This window comes from Macaca thibetana, chromosome 9, assembly GCF_024542745.1.
Source record: "Macaca thibetana thibetana isolate TM-01 chromosome 9, ASM2454274v1, whole genome shotgun sequence".
Classification (NCBI taxonomy): Eukaryota; Metazoa; Chordata; class Mammalia; order Primates; family Cercopithecidae; genus Macaca; species Macaca thibetana.
In genome coordinates, this window is record NC_065586.1 from 114,439,059 (window position 1) to 114,452,018 (window position 12,960).

The 12,960-nt window shown below is 38.2% G+C and overlaps 1 protein-coding gene and 1 long non-coding RNA gene across 2 annotated transcripts in view; one reads left to right on the forward strand and one right to left on the reverse strand.

Annotated features, from left to right (window-relative positions):
- Window positions 1–12,960, reverse strand: part of FAM204A (family with sequence similarity 204 member A) — a 165,462-nt gene that overhangs the window by 43,140 nt on the left and 109,362 nt on the right. The gene's annotated exons all lie outside the window — the stretch shown is intronic.
- On the forward strand, window positions 3,799–11,618 carry LOC126962697 (uncharacterized). The gene is made up of 3 exons (XR_007728777.1): window positions 3,799–4,134; window positions 8,105–8,226; window positions 11,103–11,618. It is a non-coding gene; the product is annotated as an uncharacterized LOC126962697 (long non-coding RNA).

A 12,960-nucleotide genomic window follows, 5' to 3' on the forward strand; every position in this document is an offset into this window, starting at 1 on the left:
ACATGGACACATAGAGGGGAACAACACGCACTGGGGCCTATCGAAGGGTGGAGGGTGGGAGGAGGGAGAGGTTCAGGAAAAATAACTAATGAGTACTAGGCTCAATGCCTGGGTGAGGAAATAATGTGTACAACAAACCACCATGGCACAAGTTTATCTGTGTGACAAACCTGCACATGTACCCCTGAACTTAAAATAAATGTTAAAATAAAACTATCAAGATCACAGTAAATAGAAAACAATGTAATCAGTTCAGGATTCCAAAGAGTTTTTTGGTAAAGGTAGGATATATACCGGCCTTAGGAGGAAGTAAAGAGCTTAATAGGTATATATGATAGGAAAATTTGTCTTAGAAAAATTTGGAAAATGTTCGGCCATGTTTAGGAAAGAGTAGCATGGTTTAATGATAAGACCTAGGACTTTGAAATCACAAAGATATGTATGACTGTGTTCAACAGTCTAAACTTCCCCAAACCTCAGTTTCATCATCAGAAAAATGGGAAAGGTGAGTGGAGTTCAAATTGTGGAGACTCTCTCTGAAAAGGTAGGTTAATAGAGGCCTGTAGACTGTAGTTAGGGAAGCCTGCTAGTTGGCTGTAGCAATAATAAAGTAAAAAGTATTGGCAATAGGACTGAATCCAAAAACAAAAGATCGTATTTTCTGTTCCAAGCATAGACTGGAAAAAAATGAGAAAGAGGGAACAAATATAAAGGATTTGGCCATTGATTCTATGGAGAAAGGAAAGAAGGAAACTCAGGAAGTTTAATGGAAACAGCTAGAACCAATTTAATGAAACAGCTCTGAAACTATTGTAAAGTAGATTATATATTATTATTTTATATGGTATATACATAGGATTCTTTTTCTGATATAAAGAGAATTATTTAAAATATATTTTGAAATAATCATAAACTATTTTAAGTGGTAATAAGACTTGAAAGATGCTGCAAAAAAAATTATCAATGTTTACTAATTTTTTAAATTAAATTAAAACTTAAAGATCTTTCTCCATAATTTTGCTTGACAGAATTTTTAGATTTTATTTTTGTTTACTATTTTGTTCATTGAGGTCTTATTAACATATACTTCATGTTTTGCCATATATTACATCTCTTTTATAGCCACGATCCACTCATTAACACCTCCTTAGAACTTCATTAAAATGTTTTATCCATATATACTATTGGATTTTTAAATTTTTTTTTGAATAGTGGGGAAATATTCACAGAAAGGAAATGATACCTATGGTTCATAAGCCTAGAAACTCTTACTAAATGCAAACAAGCTGACATTCATAGTTAAGTGACTACAAGAGGCAATAGCTTAAAAATCATGCTGTTGAATTTCAATATATTTATGTCTTTTGTGTTTATTAGCATGAATAATAATTCACTAATGTGTGTCTGCTAGGTACAAAACGCCATGCTAAGCATAACATACACATTATCTCACTTAATTTTCATGACAGCCATACATGATACTCTGATTATCCCTAAATTAAACTAAGGGAAATTAAAGTTCAGAAAAGGTTATGTGCTCGTGATCGTATAGCTAGCAAATGGCAGAGTTTAGATCTGAGCCTAGGATCACCTAACTCCCAAGCCCATATGCTTTCTCCTATACCACATTGCCTCCCCCAGGAAAGAAGAGAAGGGCGAGGATGGAAGAATCTCTAAAAACGAACTGAGTCTTTCCTAACTGCCAAACGATTCCAAGTGCTTTTACATACACTGACTAATTGAATTCTCACAACAGTCATAGCGGGGAGGTTTCTTGTTATCTCCATCTAGTATATGAGTAAACCAAACAAGGTACCTAGATCTTCCACATGGCATTCAACAATTCTACAACCAAGATGTGCATAACAATTGAGAACTTGGAGCCAAACAACATCATTTGATAGCCACCGGGAACGTCTTCCTGGTCCCTAAATCTCTTCTCCACAGTTTTCCCCTATCGAAACAAAAATAATCCTGGGGGCGAGAACACAGTAAACTTCATTATCCAACTGCACTGCAGTGAAACTGAATGACCATCTGGGTTCGGGGAGGTCGTTTTAATGAGAGGAGAGCTAGCAGGCCAAAGGCACCCAAGAAGAAGGGGCCGGGGCACGCTGGGAGGAGGAAGAAAGGAGTTAATGAGGATGGTTGAGAAGCAGAAAGCCACGCTCACCTACTTCATGTTTTTCTGGGCTTGGTCTTGCTGCAACCAAACTCACATTTGCAATTCAGAAATGGAGATAAGACAATTAGGCGAACACACTGTGTTCCAGAGAAGATGCTGAATTCAAGTATATTCGTTTTTTTTATTCTTTATTTATGAAGAACATAAAGCACTCTGCGTGAGATTAGATGTTAAGAGCTATCCATCTGGCTCTGCCAAATATTAACTCAGGTTAATTGTAGGCTGCTCAATCTATCATCCATGTGACGGCTTCACATTTTCAAACAATGTACTAAATGTTCCTCTAAGTTGATGTTATTACCATACTATATATCACATGGGATTTGCCATCTTAACTGCATGAGTGTGTAATGCTATAAGTGACCCTGTGGCAAAAAGAGAAGCAAAGAGTGGGAAGGACTCAAGTTGGGCCCTGATCATACTCCATCCAGGTGTGATAATGAATTAAGTTAATCTGTGAGTATTTTCTTAACCATAGACTGGAAAACTCTCATTCCCAAGAAGTTGTTTTGACTTTTAAGCAGGGAATCCTATAAACTCCCCTAAAGCAAAATATTTGCTTTATGTAAATAGCCTTCTCAAGGTAATAAATAATTAAGGAACCTCAAAATAAAATAATGTATGAAGCTCTGAATCCCTAACCAAAAAGATTTCCAAAGATTTACCTTCGGAAAGAATCCATCTTTAAGAAGAAATACTGAAAACATACCAACTGCCCTAAGTTCCAAAATCATAAGCAACAATTAAGAGCAATAATTAAAATGGAGAGTCCCATGTTCAGGAGTTGCAAAGACCTGGATACCAATTCTTTTCTCCCAGGCAAGTTACTTAACCTCCAAGACTTTAGATGTTCATCTGCAAAACAGGAATAACAGCACCTGCTCTGCCAGCTTGCACAGCAGTTGTGAGGATCAAATGCAGAGGCAGCAATAAGAGCGCAGCACCACCTGTACCACTGAGACAATCCAGGTATACAAGGTACAGCGAGGTCTGGCCCAGGGGCTGACCTCAGACTGTGCTTTACACTCTGTGTCTTACTGCATCATTTCTGGAAGATTATTTCAGAAGGTGGTAATTATAGAGAGTAAATCAGGGCTAAAGCAGGATGAGAACTTGCTTGGATATTCTGTTGAGGAAAGAGAGGTGGAAGGAGCAAAGGGCTCAGCACCCAAAACTCTGGGAATCACTCAACTTTAGGGAAAGATAGCAAACAGCACTCTTAAAATGAGTTAAGTGGAAGACATAGGGGCAAAGGAGGTAGGCATCCTGTCCTGGAACCTCTGGTTGGAGTGGGTTGAAGAGGGACCTAATAAGACTAGTGATTTTGTTGTCATCTTAAGATGGTATCTAAGTAGAAAACTAGTCTGTAAAAATAGATACCAGAAACCACTTGTGCCTGTCACGGGGTGGTGGGACCATTGGTGGGAATGTATGATTTTTATTCTTTTTGTTTATCTGTATTTTCTACTATGAGAATTCCACAATGAGAATGTATTATTTCCATAATGAAAATGCTATTTCTGCAAAAAGTAAAAATGTATAGATTTTAAATTATATATTATATGTTTAAAAAAACTGGATTTTTTTTTTTTTTTTTTTTTTAGTTACTGGGCACTTTATTTTATAGGTAACTTCTATAAAGATGGAAGCTGCTTCTGGCTCATCAGCCATCGTTGATGATAACCAGTCCTACAATTCTCATTAGGTGGTTCTGTTACCCCACTATTTCCTTGGGGTCTGTTGTGCTAAGGAAAGGATTGGTTGGGTAAAGAGGTGTGGCACAAATAACCCTCAGGAATACAGGCCACAGAGCTAATGAAGGGCCCCAAGGAAAGAAAGACCTGCCCATCAGCGATGAATTCTCTCCCCTCATGCCACAGACCTGAGGGCACGTGACCCAGGAATGTGCATCCAAAGATAATACTACCTTCAGAGAACTCTACTTATAGGTAAGTAACTCTCCTTTATAGGAGGTATCTTTGTGTGGCAGACTGTTTATGCGAGCAATTTGAATTGAACTTTAAATGAAAAAGGCATATCTCTGTAAGTGGTAATAATTTTAGTCATCTCACTGTGGCTAGGGGTTGTGGAATTCATTAGCACAGATTAACATATAAAGTGGGTGAGATATCTAATAGCAAACGGAGAGGTTTAGGGGCCTTAATTCATCACTGAATGAACAGCGTGTACAGTATTAGGGACTATGAAATTTTTAATTTACACAAAGTGTCCAAGAATATAGGGAATAAATTTAAACCCAAAACAGATAATGGAGCTATGCCCTACCTGGCTGGCAAGTTGAATTGTTTTTACACTGAGTGAAGAAAGCTAATTATCCCAAGCACAAGGAGACTGCTAAAAATAATAAGATTATAAGGAATAATTTGCTGATATAATTACAACAAAATTGGGTACACACAATCGTCAGATACATGTATTGCTTGACCTGGGTGAGAAAGTGAAATAAATCCTTCTTCTATAGCCTTCGTAAATTTGTTTTTATCATCTCCAAGTGGTGTTTGCACAGGCAGCACAATTTGCATGTGTAATGTGGCTGTACAAATTGACAACAAGTAAATTATTCAAGGAAATAGGCTGGTCGCGGGTCTGAACTATCTCGCAAAGCCTATTCATTTTGAAGAATCACTGAGACGTGAAGCTCATACATCAACCGTTTTCTGACAATCCTCAGACTTATTGTCTCCTAAAATGTCATTATGGCTATTATTTATGAAGCTAATTCATTTATTAATATATATTTAACTCTGACTTGTCATGCACCTTAGCAGACATTCTGTGCACTGCATATTTTTGAATAGATGAAAGGCTTTTGCATGCTTTAATGATTACTGTAAGCTGCTATAGATTTATAGAATGCAGCTTTATTATCTACTTGCATTAATACCTTTTTATAAGTTTTTTTTCTTAAGGCCATCAAATATAAATGGCAAATGACATATTCAAAAGATTGTGTGGAATAAGATTTTCCGAGAGTTTGTTGAATTTTAGAACAAAGTGGGTTATCTGTCAGTTAAGGCCTAATTCACCTAAAAAGATGGGTATATACCAATTATGTTGAATTTTCCTGCGAAATATGGGCTTTGGTTTTTCAAGAAAAAGTACAAGATTCATGATTCACTGAGCTCTTTCCTTGTGAGAAGAAAGACCACTCTTATGTGCTGAAGTTGGACAACAGTTCCTGAGGAAGCTGAATTCTAGCTGTTTATCGTTATTGGGTCTTGTACTATGCCCTTTATGTTGTCATTAATCAATAAATACGTGTGGAACAAATGATTAGCTAGATGGATGATCTCCAGGTTTTCTGATAATGCCATGAGTAAAATCAGTAGAATCAAACATCTACCTAGAATACTATTTTATATAGTTTTGCTTTCTGCTTTAGCACTTCTAACCTCTCGAGAACATTCCGTAACTCCCACTATGATATAAAAATAAGCCATATGTGTATGTAATTAAAATACACAGCACATGTTATTTTTACAGTCTGCATAATAATATATCAATACTAGACATGTATTGCTACTTCTTGTTGTCACTGGATATATTCTGCTCACTAAATGTGACCTTGACTACTGTGTGTGTGTGAGTGTGTGTGTGAATGTGAGTGTGTGAGTGTGTATGTGTCTGTGTGTGTGTTTATGTGTTGGGAGGCAGTGAGAAGAAACTGAAGAATAAAAAGGAAGGACGATACAGTTGCCTCAGCTGTTCTGCTGTGAGTATGTTTCGTGCTAACCATTCAAATATTCACCATATTTCTAACTTAACATTTCTGCATTTTTGTAGATGCAAATGTAAAGCTCTTAAAGTACCAACCAAGCAGAAGGACAGCACAGGCAAACCTAACACTCCTGCCATTAAACTATGGATCTGAAATTGTGATAAACCAGATGCTCCATTTTAAAGATAAAAATTGTACAAAGATAAAAAATGTCATATACCCGAATATTAAGTTGAATATATTAGTTTTAATAAGGTCATGAAATCACCAAAACTTTGAGATAATTAAGATGTGTTGCTAAAATGTTGCTTAATCTATGAAGATAGAAAGTAGAATTAGCTGGGTGTGGTGGTGTGCACCTGTAGTCCCAGCTACTAGTGAGGCTGAGGCAGGAGGATACCTTGAACCCAGGAGGCAGAGGTTGCAGTGAACTGAGATCACGTCACTGCACTTCAGCCTGGGCAACAGAGCGAGACCCTGTCTCAAAAAAAAATATGTAGGTTAGTCGTTGCTTAGGGCTGGTGGGAAGTAACTGCTAATGGGTGTGGGAGTTCTCTTGGGGGTGACAAAATTGTTTTAAAATTAGACGGTTGTGATGATTACACAACCCTGTGAATAGACTAAAAACCACTGAATTGTGCTGAATTATGCTTGTTAAATGTGTGAACTATAATGGTATGCCAATTATATCTCAATATGGCTGTTTAAAAAGTACTGCTTGATCTATGCCAAAATTAGTTTGCTATATATAACCAATGCCATATACTATGAATAGTAGCATAAGAAATAATTTAAGAAACTAGCTTATGAATGAAACCAAATTTAAGTATAAGATAAATGATCTATCCACAAAAGCATAGGAAGGAGGCCTGCTTTCCAGAAACTCAAACTTCAACAAGAATGGTATTCATGTTACATGATCTGATAAGAGAGACAAAATTCTTATGTCTCAAACACTGATATAAGCTACCAAATGTAGTCAGACAAAATCTTAAGTAAATGTACAGGAAGATACAATTTTCCTTTAGCATTATTGAATAAGAACAACAAAGCATCAAGAATCTATTTTTAAAAGTAATTTTCTTACATTAAGTTGTCTCTCAAAATGTCATATTAGATATGGAAAGCAAACCACACACGTACATACGAAATGTCTTTCTAACTGCATCACCCTGGCAGGGAAGGCTGATGACATTTTTATTAGTAATATTAATCACATGCTTAAAGGGGAAAATGTCTCGCTTTTTCAAGGACCATAATATTTACCTATTTACACCTTTTAAAATTTCAATAAGTCCATCTTAGAACCCTTAACCCCCTTCAAAAAAAACAAGTAACCTTCAAAAAAACAAGTAAAATGAAAATTAATAAATGTTCCTTAGTGTGCTATGAACCATTAATTGTACAGACTGAACAGCTTTAGCCTAATAAGAAACATGCCTTCAGCAGAAATGTGAAAGTCACCTGATGCTTATGATTTAACGATAAAAATGTGTAGTCAATTTGCAACGAAGTTAAGACCTACAACCCTGGAATATTTTAACTACAAATTCTTGCAGATACCTGAGGAACTTTGAAAGGTGAACAACCTGAAGTAATGAAATGTTCTCAGCATGAATTAAGTAATTCATCTCTAAAGTGGTCTGAAGATAGAGGCAATAGAATTTCCAGTAATAACAAATGATCAGAGATGGATTTGGCCTGACACTCCAAGAAAGTACAGACGTTGCATTAATCTGGCAACAAAATAATTGTATCAGTAATTTTTTAGAGAAAAGATATTATAATATTAGAAGTAAAGACATGTTAATAGCATCATTAATCATAAACCTCATATAAATTTTTAAAATCAGCTCTAGGTTTAGCAATAAAAATCCTAAGTATAATTCATTCATTCAAATAAATAAATACTTATGTAATTCTTACTGTGAATGAAGGCTAGAGCAGACAATCTGGTGCTAAAGTGGGCAGATTCCAGGGGATATAAAGATGAATTAAATGCAGTCTTGTCTTTGAGGAACTTAAAATGAGAGGAGTGTGATGTTTTTGCCAAAATTTCACCATTCTTGTTTGAGTCATTTCCATTGAGCAGCGTTTTACTTTTATAATCAGAACGAAGAGTGTTGATTTTATTTTTTAAGAGATTTAAGTGCCATTGAGTGAGATACAAAGTTTTACAGGTGTTCGGAAGAGAGATCCCTGTCAAGGAAAATTTTCGAGGAAGAGTGAGTGTGTGAGCTGGGCATGGAAAGAAGACCATCTTAATGACAGACTGAATCAGGGAAGGCAATCCAGGTGGAAGGTATCGTATCAGCTAAAGCTGGAATGTGAAATTAATGGAGAGCAATGCAGTATGGCTGCAGGGTAGGGTACCTACAGAGCAGAAAAAGCTAGCATGTAGTATTGGGGCTCGATCATAGGAGGCCTACACTATCACACTCAAGAATGCAGATTTGGTTTGCCAGGCCATGTATGTAAGGTACTTAGCAAACAGTGCCGTGTGCATCAAGATATACGAGCCATTATCATTAGTGTTCAATGTCTCCTAAGAAGATGGAGCAGAGGAAAGGCTATAGATCTCCTGGGCAGCCAGTTCAGTGTCCTCCGTCTATCCCATAGGTAGGCTCCAGATGAGTGTGCCCCAGCAGGTAGGTCTGTACTGGGGTGTGACTCACTTTCAGATTGTCCCTGACTCACCATCTCCCCCAGCACTCATATCCCTCAGTGTCATGCAGTGACACTCTGAAAGTTCTTTCAGTGCAAAGACTATGTCCTCTTCTATATCTTTGTTCCCATGGCCTTAGCACATACGAGGTGTTCAAGAAATGTTCATTGAACCAACTGCACATTAGGTATGAATACTTCCAGACAAATAAATACATTGATACTCTGGCCAATGTGTCAGAACAGATGGCCTATTCATTTAGTAATTGAATTTGTCATCACTGGACATACTAATGATAGCTAGTTTCTGGATCTGCCAGGTTCCCAAATGAGGCATTGTCCAGAGAGGCCCTTGCTTGCAGTCCTCTGGATATAGACATCGTCTCAGTTCTCCTCCTTTACCCCTAAACTACCATACCTACCTCTATAGGGATATTGTGGGTGAAATAAGGGTTTTCACATGCCTTGCATTGTGCCTGATGGCCTGATGCATACTAAAATTCAGTAAGCATGCTTGTTCCCCTAAACAGAATATCTGACTTGTCCACCCATTGGCTACAGCATGGTAGACCACTTAGTGTACTGCTTTGGAGACAAAAGAAGAGAAGGCTCTTTTACAATTTTCATCTGAATGTCTCCTTTAGACAGATGGAGCCACCTTATGGACGTTGACATACTCTATCCTTTTCTATGATGGTACACAACTCCTTGTGGCTGAGCTCAGTTCTTGAAAATCCAGAATTATAAAGTTCAGAGCTACAGCATAGGTCAAGTTCCTCTTCCCACCAAGATCTAAGGGATTGAAGTTCACAGTGAAGAATTAAAGGAGGGATCGAGGCCCAGAGCGGTCCAGTGACTTGCCTCTGATGAGCACCGTTATGAAGTGGGAGAGGAGAAGAATGTTCAGTTTTAATCAGAGTCTTTGCCATCATGGAGACAGTGAAGCCGAGTGGTTAAGAGCAGGGGCAGCCAAACTGACACACGTACAAAATCCCAGCCCCCCACCTATTTTTACAAATAAAGTTTTATCAGAACAGGGTCATGCCCGTTAATTTATGCATCATATTTGGCTGTGTTTGCACTACAGCAGCAGCAGCAGAGATGAGTGGGTGCAACAGAGATCATAAGTCCAACGAGGCCTGAAATATTTGCTATCTGGCCTTTTGCAAAAAATGTGCACTGACCTTCTGTTAAGAATAATGGCTTTGTTAAGCAGAATTGAGTTTAAATCCTACTTCCAACTTGGGTGAGTTAACCTCTTTACACCTCAGTTTCTTCATCTGTAAAGTGGGAGTAATAAAAGCATCTACTTTGAGGGATTATCATGAGGATTAAATACCCCAAAGTACCTAGCACAATGCTTGGACCATAGTAAACTTATTTAATGTGAGCAATGACAATGATGATGGTGTACATATATGTAAAATCATCATACTGAGGACACTATACCTCGAAAAGGCTTTAACACTGTGTTTTAAATGTACCTGGGATTTGTTTTAATCAAGTATGCTGAGATATGCAGACACAGAATAACTGTCATGAAGGAGGAAGTTATATTCACGGGTCCCTAGAAACAGGAGGCAGGGTACACCACACAGGCCGTGTGGAAGAAGCACCAAATCGGGCAGAGGGCAGAGGGGTTGAGAGGGAAACGTGGGCAGGAACCTTTATTGAAGTTTCTGCGAGAAAGACAAGCAGGGTAGGCAGTTAGGATGGGCTAGTTTGGACAATTTCCACAGGTTCTGAGGGACAGGAACCACCCCAAGTCTCCTGATACCTGGCCCTAGGGTAAGTGGGGCAGGGGGATAGTGTCCCTGAGAGGAGGAGCTTGATAAGGGAGGTGGTTGAGGGTAGGGGCTCTGGATTGATTGGTTTGTTTATGAAAGGTTCACTCCTGGGAGGTGTTTACTATCTCTAGGTATTGACTATCTCTGGAAGGGGCAGTCTCTCCATGATCAGCAAGACCCCAAAATGTCAAAGCATCAGAAAATAAGAAAATAATTAACACAAAATGGCTTGTTGAAGGCCTATAATAGATACACCCATACATACGTATACACATGTAATACATGAAAAATATATTAATGCTAGTAAAATGTATTAATTGCTAGTAAATTAATGTATTAATGAATTTAATACATTAAATGTATTAATGCTAGTAAAATAAAATACATACACACATACACATATATATTACATATAACATATATGAAAAATACAAGTATTAAGGCAAGTAGAATACATACATACATACACACACACACACACACACACACACACACACACAAATAATCTGTGCCCCCCCAAAAAATACTTTCTCAGTTTCTAGGAACAATAGTACAAGACTGATGAAACTACCTGATTGTATGATCCTTGCACTACAAGTAAACTAGAAGTCACATGGCGAGTGGAGAGTAGGTTGGATTTAGGAATACGTGAACTGTGGTTTTTCCTTTGCCCTCTATTCCTTTAGGATTCCTCTTTAGCTCCTTCTATTTTTTTTCCCCCATCCAGTGGTGAAATTGAGTCACTGCAGCAGCTGAGGCAGAGAGCTTTTCCTTCAGGATTCATGGCCTATTTCTCAGTTCTGGGAAAACAACTCTAACGAGTCAACAAAGTGAAGAGAGATAAAGGTGTTGGGAAAGACTGATTTCAAACAATCAAAACTGCTTTGGGGATGAGGATGAAGTTGGGGACATTACTGCCTTGTATACCACATACTATAATATTTATTATGTCTATTGTTTATTGTGTGTGTCCTTCTTTAGAATTTTAACTCCCCAAGGGCAAAGATCCCTGAGTTTTTTGTTTATCAATGTATCCAAAAGGCCTAAAACAGTCTTGTACCTTATACACACTCTGCAAATATTTGCTGAATTGAATAAATGGCTGCTGATCTATAAACTATGCTGCTTTCAAATAAAACTAAGACAAGGACATTGATAGCGTATCCTCATCCCCTGTCTGGCCCCTTGGATTTGATTTGACCCTCTGTGCTTGGAATGATGAAGTCTGTTGAGGCTGTTTTCAGGAGAGGCTGTGAGACTCTGGGCACAGAGTCTCACAGAAGAGCTGCCCTGGGACACAGAGAGGAAAAAGTAATCAATAATGGAGGGGGAAAAAAAAAAAAAAAAAACCATGGGAAACAAACAAACTCAAACTAGAAATGAAATAAGCTATGGCTTCTGTAATCCTCCTACACATAACAACTATGGGTTTTGGACAAAATACAAAAAGCAGCTATCCAGAGGCACTGAAGAGCAGCCAAGCAGGCAGACAATGGAGGGGAATCTGCATTTGGAAGAAGGAGATGACAGTGGGAAAGTTCCCATTATCAGAGCTCTTTGCTGGAAAGCCAGTCCCAATCCATGCCAAATAAAGGCTACTAAAACATGAATGGAGGCCGGGCGCGGTGGCTCAAGCCTGTAATCCCAGCACTTTGGGAGGCCGAGACGGGTGGATCACGTGGTCAGGAGATCGAGACCATCCTGGCTAACACAGTGAAACCCCGTCTCTACTAAAAAATACAAAAAAACTAGCCGGGTGAGGTGGCGGGCGCCTGTAGTCCCAGCTACTCGGGAGGCTGAGGCAGGAGAATGGCGTGAACCCGGGAGGCGGAGCTTGCAGTGAGCTGAGATCCGGCCACTGCACTCCAGCCTGGGCGACAGCGAGACTCCGTCTCAAAAAAAAAAAAAAAAAAACATGAATGGAAAATCTGTAGTCTTACTGGCATGAAGAGTCAGGAGACAGGGTTCATGGTGATTATAGTAACCAGAAAGTGAGGAGGGGGTAATCTTGGAAAAATGAGAGCCAAAGAGGGGGAAGTAACATGTTCTATGTATAAACTCTGCACAAGTCATTGGCTGACTCCTGAACCATGTGTGCAAATAACCCAGCTAAGGCTAGAAGAACCAATCAGAGATTTCTGTTGCTGCACACTGGAGACAGTTTAGAGTTTGAAATAGTTAAATTAGCTGCCTGCTTAAAACAAATCAGCACTCTTCAGAGGAATACAACAGAACCCAGAGGCTCTGCAACATATCATTCACAGTGTTCTGGATAATATCTAAAATGCTAGGCATATGAAGAAAAAAAGAAAACGTAAGCCAAAAACAATCAATGCAGACTGACACTCAGATAAATAATTCGCAGACAAAAATTTTAAATCAGCTATTATAACTATGCTTCTCAATGTAAAGGAAAACAGGTTTGTAAAGAATTAACAAATACAAAATCTCAGAGAACTAGAAACTATTAAAATGATAAAATAAAAATTCTAAGACCAAAAACTGTAATACAATATTTGAAATAAATGTTGCCATATGGGCCTGACAGTAAATGGAAATGACTGAAGAAAAATTGAGAGAATTTA